This window comes from Rattus norvegicus, chromosome 1 (genome assembly GCF_036323735.1).
Source record: "Rattus norvegicus strain BN/NHsdMcwi chromosome 1, GRCr8, whole genome shotgun sequence".
NCBI classification, from domain to species: domain Eukaryota; kingdom Metazoa; phylum Chordata; class Mammalia; order Rodentia; family Muridae; genus Rattus; species Rattus norvegicus.
This window is the reverse complement of record NC_086019.1, coordinates 8,027,157-8,044,249: the sequence shown is the minus strand read 5'-3', so window position 1 is coordinate 8,044,249 and position 17,093 is coordinate 8,027,157. Positions and strand designations below refer to the sequence as shown.

At 40.6% G+C, this 17,093-nt stretch overlaps 1 long non-coding RNA gene across 1 annotated transcript in view; it reads left to right on the top strand.

Annotated features, from left to right (window-relative positions):
- LOC120098779 (uncharacterized) overlaps nt 1-17,093 on the top strand; it is a 54,628-nt gene that overhangs the window by 17,397 nt on the left and 20,138 nt on the right. The window lies entirely within an intron of this gene.

Sequence of the window (17,093 nt, the reverse complement as noted above, 5' to 3'; positions counted from 1 at the left end):
ACTGAAAGGCTTGAGTTCATCAGGGAGTTTTGCAAATTTTGGCTGATGAGTGAAAAAAGGTGTTGTTGAAAAAGTTTGATGTGTGTGAAAGAAACTGACTAAAGTTGAGACGAGTTCACCAGAAAGCTTGAGGATATAATAAAAAAAGTCATATAAAATGTGGTCATTGATTAAATATTAGACAGAACCGTAGAAAAAAGGAAGCATTAAGTTCAAAGACCAAGAGTAAGTCTTTTTTTTTTTTTCGGAGCTGGGGACCAAACCCAGGGCCTTGCGCTCGCTAGGCAAGCGCTCTACCGCTGAGCTAAATCCCCAACCCCTAAGAGTAAGTCTTAATATTCTGTTTGAATAGATATTATATAGGCTGGTGATGAATGAATAGCTTTTCTAAACATTGAAAGAAAAAGCTAACACCTATCAAATAGGAAGATACAAGTAATGAGTTCTAGTGTTTTATAGAGCACTATAACAACTATAGTTTAAAATATAGTTATAGTTTATACTTTACACACATACTCTCTCTATATATAATATATATACAGATATATAATATAATATATATTATATACATATGATAAAAAGTTATGGGATATAAATTCAAAGGTTTCCAGCAAAAGAAGTGGTAATTGTCCAAGGAGGTGCAAATGTTAATTATTTTGATCATTACATGTATAAATAGTTTAAATTGCTACATTATACTACATATGCTGATTAGGTAGTTATAAGGGTCATATTGACAACCTTAGAATCACCCGAGAAGATAGCCTCAACTGGGGAGCTAGCTAGCTCAGTTTGATCTACAAACATGTCTGTGGGGGACAGTGTTGATTGTTGATTGGAGTAGGAAGACCCACCTGGATGTGCTTTGGACCACTTAGTGGGGTGGATCACAGTCTGAATGCAGAAAGGTCGATAAGCGCAGGAAGCAAGTAACACGGGTGCCTTTGTTTCTTTCTGCTTTTGACTATATGTGACACGTTTAGCTGCACAGGTCTTGACTTCTTTCAATGATCGACTGTGATCTGGAAGTTGCATTTGCCACTTTGTTTTATCAAAGCGACAGGCGTGAAGTAGACCACCACAAAAATGGACCCAGTCCTTAAAACATCAATTAAGATGACACTTCCTACTCAAAATCCTTTAACAGTTAAGACGTTTTTTAATAATGAAGGTAAATAGATGATTTGCACTCCAGAAAAATATTTAAAAATATCTTTTGAGGCTGAAGGAATGGGGATTCCCAATGGATGCACAAAACTAAACAATAACAACAACAACAACAACAACAAAAGCAGACTGGGTAAACGTGTGGGTGGTTCCAAATGCTTTGAGCAATAACAACACTATCTATGGAAAAGGAAAATTTATGATAATAATATCACAAAGGTGGAAGAAAAATGGATAAACGGAGTTGAAGTTTTACAGGTTGGCATCTGTGGTGGTAGGAAAATATTAACAGGAGACCCGTTATTAGGAGGTATATTGTCTCTAAGTAACCACTGGCAGAAAACTTGAAAATATGTACCTAAAAGATAAAGATCAATATAAAGAACTTGATAGAAACAATACCCGAAAGAAAGCCAGCAAGGATCAAAAACAATGACTTTATGAAATTCATAGGCAAATGATGGAACTGGAAAATATCATCCTGAGTGAGGTAACCCAATCACAGAAAAACCCACATGGTATGCACTCATTGATAAGTGGCTATTAGCCTAAATGCTTGAATTACCCTAGATGCACAGAACACAGGAAACTCAAGACTGATGATCAAAATGCGAATGCTTCACTCCTTCTTTACAAGGATACCCTTGGCAGGGAATAGGAAGGCAAAGTTTAGAACAGAGGCAGAAGGAACACCCATTCAGAGCCTGCCCCACATGTGGCCCATACATATACAGCCACCCAATTAGACAAGATGGATGAAGCAAAGAAGTACAGGCCGACAGGAACCGGATGTAGATCTCTCCTGAGAGACACAGCCAGAATACAGCAAATGCATAGGTGAATGCCAGCAGCAAACCACTGAACTGAGAACGGGACGCCCATTGAAGGAATCAGAGAAAGGACTGGAAGAGCTTGAAGGGGCTCGAGACCCCATATGAACAACAATTCCAACCAACCAGAGCTTCCAGGGACTAAGCCACTACCCAAAGACTATACATGAACTGACCCTGGGCTCCAACCTCACAGGTAGCATTGAATAGCCTAGTAAGAGCACCAGTGGAAGGGAAGCCCTTGGTCCTGCCAAGACTGAACCCCCAGTGAACGTGATTGTTGTGGGGAGGGCAGTAATGGGAGGAGGATGGGGAGGGGAACACCCATAATGAAGGGGAGGGGGAGGGGTTAGGGGGATGTTGGCCCAGAAACCGGGAAAGGGAATAACATTCGAAAAGTTAATAAAAAAAAAAAAAAGAAAGAAAGAAAGCCAGCAAGGATCGAAGAACCATAGGACAAGACATACAAGCAGAGACAATGGCAGAAAGGTTTGAGTAAATCCCTATAATAGTAACTAAAATACAGGTACGTGGGTTAATATCACAAGGCTAGGACTAACCGAGTAGCTGTTTATAACCAGTTAAGGATGCTGTGGTCCTGCTTTACCATTTCGCGGCAGTTGAATAATCCCTGCCCAGATACATCACCGAGACCATGAGAAAACCATCCAATTTTCTTTGCACCCTTCTCAACTCTCACCCCACCCTTCTCCTTAACTAAACATACTCTTTCAAATTATTCTCTACAATGTCTTTTACTTCCTAGGTTCACAAAGTAAGCTGGGTATGCTTAAATCAAATACAGTCTTTGGTTGCTTAAGTTTAAAAACTTTATGCAAATGGGACATGCTGTATGTTCATCTTCAATTCTCCTTTTCTGTTCAATATTATGTTCCTGGCATATATCTACATTTCTATAAGTAGCTGGAATGCTCTAGTCCCATGGTGTTCCCAGCAATCGATTGCATTATTCCTTGTTCTTCGCCATTCTATGGTAGATGAATGTTTGTACAAGTCCAAATGTGTCTCTAGGATGCACATCCAGAGTGGAATGACAGAGTCGCACTCAAGCACAAGATCAATTTTGTCAGGAACTCGATGCTGTTTTCTGGGAAGGATGATACACTATCGGTCATACATGGGTACACGAGCTTTTCCATATGCGCAACAGCACCCACGCTCTGCAAATCTGTTATGAAAAATGGATCGTGGCTCATTTTCATGCAGTTTGCTAATGAGACTGAAACCGTCTTCATAAGATCCGTTCTGTGCTGCAGAAGCTCCTTTTGGGAAATAAATGTGTCCTTGGGGCTCCTGTCAAGATTTTAGGCCATTTTTCTCTCATTGATTTGTAGAAGTTATTTTCTTCAATTAATTTTTTTTAAAGAAGCTTCATTTTTTTTAAGGCAATTAAACCCAACTTTTTCATTTAAATTGCAGTTTTCAGTTTGGATCATGCCTTGATAAGTAATATACCTTTAACAATGTATTTTGCATTTAACAAATTTACTAAATTCCTATAATCCTAGAATGTGTACAGGTTTTGATTTTATTATGTTGTGTGTAAATGATGGGGCTTTTTTCATCTTTTTTTTACAGCTTTCATTTTCCAGCTCCATTGGGCTTGCAGCTCAATAAATAGTTAGGGAGAATGCATTTTTTTTTCTTGTTCTAAATCTTAAAGGCAAGATGTTTCCACATTGCAACACACTATGATTTTGTCCCAGTATATTTAACACCTTGAGATGTTGTATTTTTATGTGTATGAGTATTTTGCCTGCATGTATGTCTATGTTCTATGCATGTTCTGTGTCCACAGAAGCACAAGGACATTAGTTCCCCTGAAACTAGTTATAGATCCTTGTTAGCCACCATGTGGGGGAATGGGAGTGGGAATTGAACCTGGGTCCTCCAGAAAAGCAGTCAGTCAGAGCTCTGAACTACCTAGTGAACTCTCCAACCCCTTGAGACCAGCAACATGTCAATAAGTTGAAGTTCTTTTTCTTTTCTTGTTGATGGTGGTTTGTTTGTTTGGTTGGTTTGGTTTATTTTGTGTGTGTGATTTTTTTTTGTTTTTTGTTTTTTTTTTTTTTGGTTTTTGTTTTTGTTTTGCTTCCAGATTGCAAAGGTGATAGAAAAATTACAGTAAATTAAACAGTCAATCCTCAACCACTTCAGAATATCATTCTCTTTTCTCCTTTACACTTTCTTTGTTGTTAATACATGAATACATTTTCTGATTTTATGACACCTTTGGTATTTTGAGATGAAATCATCATTTAAAAAATAAAGGGAACTATAGTTTTGTTTCTAAAGTGTTGTGCCCATTTCCCCGTCAGTTAAAGGCTTCCTGTGCTTTGGGAAAGTGGTGGAACTTTGAAGTGAGATGAGGCCTACTGTAAAGAAGCTGAACCATGAGGGAGGGGCTAGCAGTTGTGACAAAATATATCAACGTATGAGACTTATTGGGCTCTCATGGCTTCAGACCATTGCTACTGGGCCCCATTTCTAAGAGCTTTTGGTAAGATACAGAGCATCATGTTGGTGACACCGTGGGCAAAAGTTGTCCATCTCATAGTGGAATAAAAAGGGAAGGGAGAGGGAGAGGGAGAGGGAGAGGGAGAGGGGAAGGGAGAGAAGGAGGGGAGGGAGAGGGAGAAGGAGAGGGGGAAGGGAGGCAGAGAGGGAGATGGAGAGAGAATGGAGATCATTCCTCATGTACATTCCTTAACAGGAGGTAGCATTTAAACAAAGAAATATGTCTTACAGTTTAGAAGATAATGAGTCCACAAATAAGAAAACAGTAGGTCTGCTATTTGGTAAGGGCCTCTTTCTGCTTCACAGGGATCCTTTCTTCTATTCTTACCAAATTGTAGAAGGAAAAAGTGATTCCTTCAGAAATCTTTTACAAAGATATTAACCCTACTTGGAACACAAGGACCTCTCAAAAGCCCTAAAACATTACCCCAACAGCAGGGTTTCAACATGGATTTTAATAGATGTGAATATGTAGTTTTGAATCAAACCTCTAACCTTTATGTCTTAGTTACATGAGAGATATCTTTGTTACACTATGATAGTCTCAAAAAATTTAATTTATCTAAATATAACTTTAAATTCTAGGTACAAAGTCTCACCTAGATACCATGTAAGTCAGGTCTGTGTGAGACTCAAGGTGCAGTGTACCCCAAGCTAGACTGGAAAAATCAGTCACTAATTCTAAAATACCACAGGGAGATGGGCTGGTGTAGGTCATCTATTACCATTCTAAAAGTAGGCAAAACAAGGGTGAAGAAAGGATTCCAGTCTACAAGTAAACCTGAAAACCAGTTAAGTGAATCTCATTCAACCATAAAGATTGGGCTCAATGGTCTTACAAGTCCTCCCTGGCAGAAGTCCTCTCTTTAAGATGCACTGGAGTAGAGAGCCTGCTTTTCACATACATCTGAGACAGTAGATCTGCCACCATAGTTCTGAACAGCTTTGTCTCTGGGGTAGCTTTGTGCCTATGTCACCTGGTCATGGTTCCCACAGGCCAAAATTGCGAATCAGCAATATTGCTAATCTGAATAGCTTTACCTTTAAATTCTAGGTAGGTGAAGCCATGATTCTCTTTGCTGTGTGTTCTTTCTGAGTTGGCAAAGAAGGCACTGAGTGCCTGGGTGCCGCCAGAACTCTCTTTAAAGGGCAGTTACTATAGCTCACAGGTCACACTTGTGTCTACTAGTATCCTACTTGTCGCAGCCATGACCATGTGACAAAACATGCGAATTAAAAGTGTGAAATTGTTGTGTGCCTATGTCCCTGTACTCTGGACCCTATGTGGGAAGGGCATCCAGCGTGGCCTCCAAAATGCCTTCGGTACCATTCTTCCATCACCTCCATGCTTAGCAATCATTTCTATCAAGCTGGCTCATCCCTGGCAGTCTGATCTCAGAATCATTTGGCCAGAGTTGTGTTTGTTTGTATCTCATTTTATCCACCAAGGACAGGCCCAGACCTTTTCATCTTTTGCTTCCCTTTTGCTTAGCAGTTCAATATTAAGTTGAATTCTTCTTCTTGAATTTCATTATACAGACTCAGGAGAAGTCAAGTAAGAATTTCAACGTACAGCTTTCAGTTTTCATTTGTCAAATACCTGATCTCATTATTCACAACATCTACTTTTCATAAAGGGCTAGGGCCTGAGAACAACTGAGCCAAGGTGCATCACATCACAATCAAGATGAGGTTTCCTTAAGTTATTGATAACATGTTCTTCATTCCCAACTGAGACTCATCAGAATGACCCTTAGCATTTCTTCCAGATTGTGTCCCGAACCACTTAGACATTCTCTAAGAAGACTAATCCTTTCACTGCACCTCTCCTTTTCTTCCCTCTCAGCTCTCATCAGAACTGTCTTTAGCAGCCTAAGTTGCGGTACTAAATAATTTGATTCTGGGTACAATATAAATAAAAGATTTAGCATTCTCCTTCTTTGGTGGTTTTAAGAGCATGGAGACATTGTCAGCTTGGTTCTGATTTGTGACAGCTGTACTGTGTTGACATCATCACATGACAGAAGAGTATATGTGCTGCTCAGTTTTGCCAATTTGACATGAGTAGTCACTTTAGAATAAGGAGTCTCAACTAAGAATTGCCCAGATTAAGACTGGCCTGTGGCCATGTGTATAAGGCATCTTCTTAACTGCTAGCTGATGTGTGAACATCTAGTTCTCTGTTAAAGGTGCTATCTCTGGGCAAGTAGCCCTGGGTTATATAAGAAAGGTAGCTAAGCAAATCAAGAAAGCAAACAAGTATATTGGTCTTTAGTTTCTGCTTTAAGCTTCTGCCTCTAGTTCATGTCTTGGCTTCTATTTATGGTAGACTATACCTGTAAGCTAAAATAAGCTCCATCCTCTCCCTAAGATGACATTGGCCATGACACTTATCACAGCAACACAAAACAAACTAGGGTATATGCAAGAATGAAATTCCATATGTGAAAATGGGAGCAAGACTGTGCCAAGAGCCTAGTCTTTCCCTTATAACAGTCTACTCTACTGGAACTAATTGACCCCTGCAAGATGCAACTTGTTCTGCAAGACTAGGATTAATCCCCTCCTGATGACAATCATGAACCAGTGACTCTACCTGTTAATGGTTTTACAAGCCTTCAGAACTCTTATATTTTGAAATTAAACCTAATGTGAGTTTTGTGGACAAACCATATACAAGCCATAATAGTCCACTTACTGTAATGTAGGATTCTTCTAGAACATTCCTCTAAACTCTTAAGTTTTTAAAAACAATATAGTTCTAAAACCTTTATATTTATGAATTTATTATATTATTGTATGTGTATTGTGTATATGTGTTCACACGTATGTTGTCATTCATTTGTATTTGCATGTATGAAAGTATAAATATTGTATGTTTCCCTTATCACTTACATACTGACACAGTCTCTTACTTGAACCTATTGAATGAGTCTAGTCAGTCAGTTTCTAGTGAACTTCTGTTTTCAACTCCCAAGCACTGGGATTACAGATGGGTCACTATACCTTTTAGACATATGTAGAGGCAGCAGGGGTCCAAACCCTTATTTGAACAAACACTATCCACTGAGCTGTCTCCCCTGCCCTGTGTACATTGTTAGGTAGGTGTTCTGATCTTGGTGCTGGCGTCATCTTTTTCTCCAGATGAATTATTAGAACAGACTACCACAAGTCAGATGGCATAGAAACAAACAAGATTTTTTTCCTTACAATCCTGAAAGCTGGAAAGTACAAGATCAATGTAATAAGGAGGACTTACTTTTCATTTCAAAATGTTACCATGTTACGTCTCACATGCAGAAGGATTAGAGGAATTGCTATGCTTTAAGAGTTCCTTTCCTCCAGAGCATATAATGAGCTTTGAGTCCCTTTTAACATTGACTGCAACCTTTAATAGCTGAATAGGCCATTAGGAGTCTAGCCTCATGAATGGGCTTATTACATTCCTAAAGGGGTTTTGGTGGGTAGATCTTCTCCATCTCTCTGTCTTTGTATCTTTCTTCTTGTCCTGTTCTCTCTCCCACTTCTCTTCTCTCCCCATGTCCCTCTTCTCCTCTCCTTCTCCTGATGTAATGAGATGATACAGTCAGAAAGTCTTTGGGATGTGCAACTTTTGATATTGTTCTGCCCAGCTTTCTGAACTATATGCCAATAAATTTCTATTATACCACAAGCACTGGAGGAAGATCTCAAATTGATCTTTAGGAGTATAACTAATTCAATAGCAAATGCAAATGAAATGTCAAAGGAGGTCTAACTGGGCTGTGAGTAGATGCTAAAAATATTTTAAAAGACACGACGTGCTGGGTACAACCTGGATGGCTAGAGTTGGAACACCGGTGGAGGTTCTGGCAAGGCTCAGAAGGAAAAAGCTGCATGCAAAGCCATGATCAGAATGTACCAGAATATAGACAGTAAAACCATTTAGGTGAGGTCTCTAATGAGAATGAGAAAGGGGGCATCAGAAACCAGGAGAAGGTCATCCTTGTTCCAAAGTGGTAAAAATGTTGATTGAATTGAGTCTGTGTCCTAGGGCTTCATGGAAGACAGCACTTAAGAATGATGAACTAGGATTTCTTGAGAAGAAACATCTAAGCAGCAAAGTGTTCAAAGTGCTGCATGGCTTCTTTTAACTGCATGTAATAAAACACAAGAAGAGAGAAGCGATTTACATAAAGAATCCATCATTAAAAGACAAGCAGAAGACAAAGACATGAATCCTCTTGCCCTAACTGTGTAACAAATAAGCAAGTGTTTGTGAGAAAAAAACCCAAGGTGCTGCCAACAGATGGTCTGGTAAGGAGGTTAATATGTGTGGAAGGACGTGGGGGACAGCTCATGGAGACTTTAGAAGAATGACCCTGACCCAGAAACAGTTCAGAGATACTAAGCTTCCTTTCCTATCAAAGTCCCAAAACAGGACTTTGAGGATAAAACCTAAGGTTCTCACAGGTCATGTTGCCCTCTATCATCTAATAATTTACCCTCCAAATTCTGGCTCAGTACTTCTCTCGATCCAACTATGACTCACTTGTCCCAGATGCTGCCTGGGCCCTGCTCTGGAAGGTTTGAGCTGTGACTCTTGCCAACATCTATATGTTAGTGACCTTGCCAAAGAGCACAGCACATGCAGAGCCTCCTCCTAGATCCAAAGGATATTTAGGACAACCTAGGAGACCATGCAAACTGCTGCTCTAGCTGAGGCTGGTGAACCCATAGAACATAGCCACCCACAGGATCTCAGAACTGGCGTACTGCCAGAGTACAAAGGCAGCCTGAGAAGGCTGTGAGCATGAGTCTCTAACCTGGGAAAGTGACCATGTAGCCTAATCCTAACAAAGCTTCAGAGGCTGGGAATCTTGAAGCCTTGGAAGCAGAGTGTATACAGAAGTAAGATTGGGTAGTTTAAGGAAGGATGATTTAGAAAACATCATTTTATGATACTTACTTTATTGGGTTTTGGATCTTTCTCTGACCTTCTTTTAAAAGTGGCTAATCACACTTGTGACAATGTCATCCTCATGATCTAACCACTTGCCCAGAATTCTACATCCTGATACCACACCCTCCCAGAGATGAGGGTTTCAGTGTGCAGATTCGGAGAACTCCAACATTCAGAATATTGTATATCTTGACTCATCCTGGCGTGAATCTGTGTGTCAGTCTTTAAGATTACTTGATGAATGTAGTAAGAGTTATGAGGGGGAAAGGCCATAAACAAAAGACTGTGTTTTAATTCTGCAGCCTATTTGCAAACTGGTGAAATTTCCAATCAAGTAAGTTCTATTTGAATTGTCACACATTGATGTTACAAATAAGACAATGGGCTAAGCCTTGTCCTTACTTCTCTGTGCTGTCTTTAACTTTGACTTCCTTCCCTGGTGATATTATATTTTCTTCAGCTCTTTGTCTTCACAGTCTACATTCCTCTTTTATTATACTTATTATAATTCATTAATGTCTAGGTGATTATTCATATGTTACCTTTGTCCTCTACTAAACTATAAGCTTCTTGAGACCAGAGACTCTTTAGTGTCCTATTGGCTACGATTACAGTTCTCATTACAATGCCTGGGCACTCACTGATAAGTGGATATCAGCCGAAAAGCTTGGAATACCCAAGATACAACCCATAGACTACATGAAGCTCAAGAAGTTGGAAGACCAAAGAGTAGATGCTTCAGTCCTTCTTAGAAGGGAGAACAAAATATACCCAGGAGGAAATACAGAGACAAACTGTGGAACAGAGACTGAAGGAAAGGTCATCTAGAGATGACCCCACCTGGGGGTACATCCCATATACTATCACCAAACCCAGACAATATTGTGGATGCCAAGAAGTGCATACTGGCAGGAGCCTGATAGAGCTGTCTCCTGAGACGCTCTGCCAGAGCCAGACAAATACAGAGGTGGATGCTCACAGCCAACCCTTGAACTGAGAACAGGGTCTCTAATGGAGGAGTTACAGAAAGGACTTAAGGAGGTGAAAGGGTTTTCAACCCCATAGGAAGAACAATATCAATCAGCCAGACCCTCCAGTGATCCCAGAGACTAAACCACCAACCAAAGAATACACATGGAGGGACCCATGGCTCCAACCACATATGTAGCAGAGGATGGCCTTATTGGCTATCAATGAGAGGAGAGGCCCTTGACCCTGTGAAGGCTCAGTGCCCTCATGTAGGGTAAAGTCAGGGCGGGGAAATGGGAGGGAGTGGGTAGGTGGGGGAACACTCTCATAGAGGCAGGGGGAGGGGGAAGAGATAGGGGGACTCGAGAGGGGAAATCAGGAAAGGGGATAACATTTGAAATGCAAGTTTAAAAAATTCCCAATTAAAAAAAAGAATAAAAAATAAAAAATAATGCCTGGTATAGGGTATGCTTGAGAGAAATCTTTGACAAATGAATTCTAAATGGTAATGGCCAGAATATTCTTACAAATAAATATAAAGGAAGAAAAAGACTTAGTCTATGTACCTAGAATCCAGGACAACCTCTGGACAAGGTGACACAGTACTGGAGCACAGAATGACTGAGGTGCCAGGAATGATAGTCAAAAGAGAAATGCTGCATGGAAAAGAGAAATGTGCTTGCTGTGACTGGAGTTTGCTGGACTGGTAAAAATTAATTTAGCTATGCAGTTCTTTCTCTGTCTTTGTCTCTGTCTGTCTGTCTCTCTCTCTCTCTATATATATATATATATACATATATATATTCATGTGTGTGCATGTATATGCATATATACTTATACAATATCTACACATATGTATGACAAGAAAAATATATGTATGCATATGTATTAAACTTCAACAACTTTTCTATGAGAAAATGGCTAAGGAAATGTCTCAGTCAATAAAATATTTTGAGCTAACACAAAGACCTGACTTTGGACTCCTACCAACTAGCTAAAAAAACCTAAGGGTCACGTCATGTGCCTAGAATACTGGGGAGACAGAGACAGAGTTCAGATGACCAGCCAGCATAGGTGAGCTAATGAGCTCCCCATTCAGTGAGAAACTCTACAAAATAAGGTGGAAGTCGGCTTTGGTGGCATATGCAAATGGGCTTCTGGCCAGTCTGGCCTACAGAGCTGTTTCCAGGTCACTCAGGGCCACAGAGTGAGAGTCTGCTACAAGAACAAAAGACAGAGAATGATAGAAGCAGATGCCAGACAGAGACATCCATGTCTAGCCTTTCTATGCACATGTACACACACGTGCACATAGGAACACACACAGGGACAATAACAATAGTAACAACAGGATAGTAATAGTAGAGTAATATGAACTGAGAGGCAGAAGACATGGGTTTATATGTACATTTCTGCCATTAGGAAGTATATGAGCTAACTGACTTAATTTTTTTGTTTTCTAAGTCTAATTGTATTTATGTATAGCATAAAGGAATATCTGCTATATTTGATTACAATGAGTGATTTAAACCAATTTGTTTCTGGAGATTTCCCCTGAAAGATTAAATTATGAACCACTATGTGATGGATCAGGAGAGAATCGTAGCTCTCAGGGGGGCAAAATGTGAGGGTAATCAGGGATGTGACTGGAGGTGTATAGTATCTCAAGCAGAACAGGCTCTGGAGTTAGGCGTCTGCTCGGCGAGGACAGCAAGTCACAGGCCTAAATGAAACTGTGGATCACCTGAGACAGGAGCAGATCAAGGGCCGTGTGCCTCGCCATGAAGGTTCTGTGACTTGACAGTTATGCTTCCTGTGAGAACCTAGTAAGTTGACAACGTGTTTCTGGCTTTCAGAATCTGGTGACATTTGTTAACAAGACTGAACTTCTCCCAACTGAATGTGTGCATTCATTCATGATTTCTTAAACATGTATTGACAGTGCAGAGGTTCAGAATATGCTGCCCTGACATATGGATTACTTTGAAGGAGAGGAAATTGAAAATCCACCAACAGAAAAAAAAAATGAAAAGGAAAAAAAAAATAAAAACCCTCTTCACCTCCCTTCACTCTCCTAAAACGAAGCACAAAATTCCCTTCAACTCCCTTCGGTGAGTTGAAATTTACGTTTACATTAGGAGAGGTGTCTGTACCAGTTGGAGAGCTATGAGACCACTCGAATCCAGGGAGACTGCAGCTGCACAACTAGGAGTCCTCTACACACTGCGGATCTCCTCCTTCACACTTCTGTGCGCCATCTCCATGTTCCCAATTCCTGTAACTCGTTCAAGGACATCTCCTTCGGGTTCCTATAAATCAGTCCCCTCAGTAATCACTGCTCTTGAATTTTCATTTTCAAAGAGGCTACATCTCTGTTCAACAAAACTTACATATTCAAGTTCTGTTTGCTCCAGCTTACGGAAAAAGCTCAGGAAGCAATTCCCGAGTACCTCAGAATCCTCGCTTTGCTAGACAGAGGACCCAGAGATTAAAGAGTGAGTGACTTCTGACCTTTATGTCCAAATGGAAGACATACATAAAGCATGTGCTGTACAGACAGCTATTCAGGGAACAGTTGTCACCACCACTGCAAAATATGTATTAGCATCCCCAAAATACTCAAATACTCATACAGGTTATGGAAGACAGTATGTTGCTAAATAACTACAGCCTAAAATAATTATCATAATCCTAAACACTCTCTTTGAGCAAGTGTAAGGGCAAATAACACCCTCTTTATCTTGAGGTAGATCAATATATGAATTAGTGATAAGCTAGCCACAGATGGATTAGCAGGGTGAAAGGCCTGACTTTAATACATCCAGGAATTATAGGAAGGAATCAACAAGTCACACCCCCCCACATACACACCCCCCCCACACACCCATACACCCATACACACAGACCCTACATACACATATCATACGCACATATATACATACATATATATTTGTCTATATGTGTCTTAGTTAGGGTTTTACTGCTGTGAACAGATACCATGACCAAGGCAACTCTCATAAGCACAACATGTAATTGGGGCTGGCTTACAGGTTCAGAGGTTCAGTCCATTATCATCAAGGCAGGAACATGGCAGCGTCCAGGCAGGCGTGGTGCAGGAGGAGCTGAGAGTTCTGCATCTTCATCTGAAGGCCACTAGGAGAAGACTGACTTCCAGACAAGGGTATTAAAACACATTAATGCACCGGCTCCAACAAGGCCACACCTCCTAATGGTGCCATGCCCTAGGCCAAACATATACAAACCATCACAATGTGTATATTTGTATATCTGTATATATACATATATGTGTTTATATGTATGCATATATATATACATATATGTGCATGTAAAGATACCAAGCAAAGTCAACACCCCAGGGAAAAGTTTGCTCCAGCTCTGGATATAAAGTTTAACTGTCAGCCTGTCATGTAATATGAGCTGGCTCTTCCCCGGTGGGTGGAGCACCAGGTTTGTTCCCATTAGTTTGTTCCAGTCTTTGGGGTTATGGGAATTGAGGGGAAAGCCCATCCCTGTACTTGTTCTATGAGCAACACCAGTCTCCAGACCGAAATGGCATATTTGGTTTTATCATTTCCCTGAGGCTCAACAGTACCTGTCTAGATCCCCTCCACTGACCACAGAGTGTGACGGGTACAACATAACCTTAAAGGAGGAAAAACATAAAAAGGAATCCAGGCAAAAAATCTTTACCTGCAGGTCCACACAAGAAGGAAAGTTCCTAGGTACTGGATTCAAAAAGTGATCTATGCTTCTCTCTCCAGAGATGAGGGTGGGGTTTAGTGATGGCCAGAGTAGGACACGCTCCTCATATGGATCTATAGAGAGAAACAAAGCTGAGGACACTGAGAAAAAAAAAACTTAAAACCTTAGGCTTAATCGCTTCATACCTGGGTAACCTCTAGAAATTTCTATTAAAACAATCTAAAGATGAATACTTGGGAATCAGTGGAGACCACGCTGATAGGTGGAGTCTGGGGGAACAAAGACAAATTGAGGCAATCAAATGCCATGTGCAGTTTGCTGTTAACGAGTTCTCTGCTCCTGCAATTCACATTAAAAGCTTCAAGGCACGGCCAAACTTTTGCATAGGCTACAGATCATCTCACCTTTCCAGATTCTTCTTGCACCAATTACATTAGTACTATGAGTGCTGTGCACCTCTACAATACTGGCTGTTGTGGTTGCATCTTTAAGCAACATTGCAGAGGTCTTTATGAGTTTGCACGCTCACTGCCAATTTGGCAAAAGCAGATTTTGGGGCCATCTCCCTGGATTGGGTCTTTTAATCAGTGCAGTTGTTTGATGATAGGAAAAAGATCTTGAGATTTTCGTTTTATTATGATGGGCCATAAAAACAGCCACTCATTTAATACGTAATGCAGCAAGGCCCTGGGAAGCCTCTGTGGTTAATGAATGTGACAAGATTCTTTCCAAATCAGCAGCTCTGAGCAGGGGACAAACAGCTAGTGTTTAAACAATGAAGAACTTTGAATGAAGAATTAATGAGGTGGAGAATCACTGCTTTAAAGCTGAAAGAATTTCATAACCACCCCCACAATCAAACAATTTCTATTCAAAATGGTCTCTCGGACTGAAGGATGCATCTGATGTTTTCAGATTTAAGTGGGCCCCCACCTCCACTACCCCTACTTCCGCTCATGCCACCTCCGCACCCGGGACAAGGCTCACAAAAGCCAATTTCCAGAGAATGAAGATGTAGTGGTACTTTCTGGAATTATCGATCACAGTGAAACTCGGTTGAGCTCAAGCAATTTCTCATATTTAATGTCCATTTCTCAAGACTTGGCCCAGGATCCAAGGCAACACTTCCTCTCTCTGCAACTTGCTTTAATCAGAATCATGAACAATGCTGCAAACAAGTCGTGAGCTCGCTCTTTCTACCAACCCCAATGTTAAATAGTGCACCGCTGCCTCGTTTTAGCCAATAAGCCTTTGCATTGGAGCCTCTGGCTTTCCTGGTTGTCCTTAATTAGAGCTCTTCATCGTTTCCAAGATCTCAAAAGACAAAGTGAGAAGACTTCACTGCTTTAAACCTAAGTTCAACAGATAGGAAATTTATAGCCTGCAAAATAAGTAGCCAGTGTCTAGTACACAGACGGATGAAGTTAGAACCCCTTCAAGAGAACAGTGAAGAGAGAAAAAGGCAAGAAAAGGGCTTCCATAGTCATTTATTGACTATTAAAGTACTACCTCAGTCTCAGGTAGGTTTTTCATTATCCAATATCATTCCTTTCTTCCTATGTCAAAGGAAAAAAATACATAACAACATGTTTTGGAATAATGTATAGGGCATCATATCCTCGCCCCCCAACTGTTCATTAGAATTATGAACGTATATTATTTGCATGAATTAATAGGAATCTCTGACATTCTCATGATGACATAGATTTACAGGATTGTTCCGTCTTCACTATTCTCTTGTGCCCTCCCCTTCTCCTCCCTGATACGCTATCATGTACTTGCAGGTTAGTTATTCCTTTTTGCTTGATTGCTTGTTTGTTTTCACAGATGAGAGAAAACCTTCTACAGCTGGCTTCTTTTGCCTACCACGATAGCCTCCATTTCTATTCATTTCCTCACAAACAGCGTGATTTCATTCTTCCTGGCTGAAAAGAACGCCTTGCTTGTACACACACACACACACACACACACACACACACACACACACACACACACACACATCTATTTTCTTTACCCACTCATTTGCTGGCAGCCACCTGGTCTAAATCCATAACTTAGCCACATTAGGCATAGGTATGCAGGCATTGATATTCTGTGGCGACTTCTTTTCTCTGGGGTATATATTCCTAAAACCATCTGCAATGTTTGTTTGTTTGTTTCTGTCTTTGAAACATCAGCTCATGGAATGCTGGCTAGTTTTGAATTCACCAGGTAGCATAGGTTGACCTTAAAATCTTGATCCTTCTCATCCCACTACCTAAGTGCTAAGGTGACATGTGCTACCACACTTGGCTCCAAATTTCTATTTTATTAAAAAAAAAAAAAACCTAACGAGGACTCTTTTCCTAACATATGACAGGGATTTTAGTTGACCACTAAAGCATTTTAATAAATTAACTACCAGCTGATGATGCCTCATTTTTAGAAGAAAAAAGTACTTGCTCATACCTGAGTTAGACATCATCTCTTACGTGCATCATTTTCCTGTGCTGTTTCTACTCACTATGAAAAGTCTATAGAACTAGAGGATTATCATCGTCATATCCAAGTGTGCGCACATGCATGTGGGCGTGTTGCACACCTCTGGAGCCAGCCACACAGAGGGAAAGGTGCTTACGGAAATGTTTGACTGAGGACAGAAGACCCGAGCTGGATGAGGGCAGCCCCACCTCACAGGTTGATGTACCAGAGAATAAATGAAATGGAGAATACAAGCTGGCCTCTGGCGTCCACCTCTCTCTGCTTCCTGATTCTGATGCAACCTACCTCGTACTCCTATTGGCAACTACTCTGTGCCATCAGGGACCAGCCCATCGTCAAACTAGTAGCCCAAATGCTGGCTTCTAAAACTTCGTAGGCAGACTTTTTACCATAGCTGCTAACAAAGTGTCTAACACAGAGCTCCTCTCCTGGAGATAGGAGTG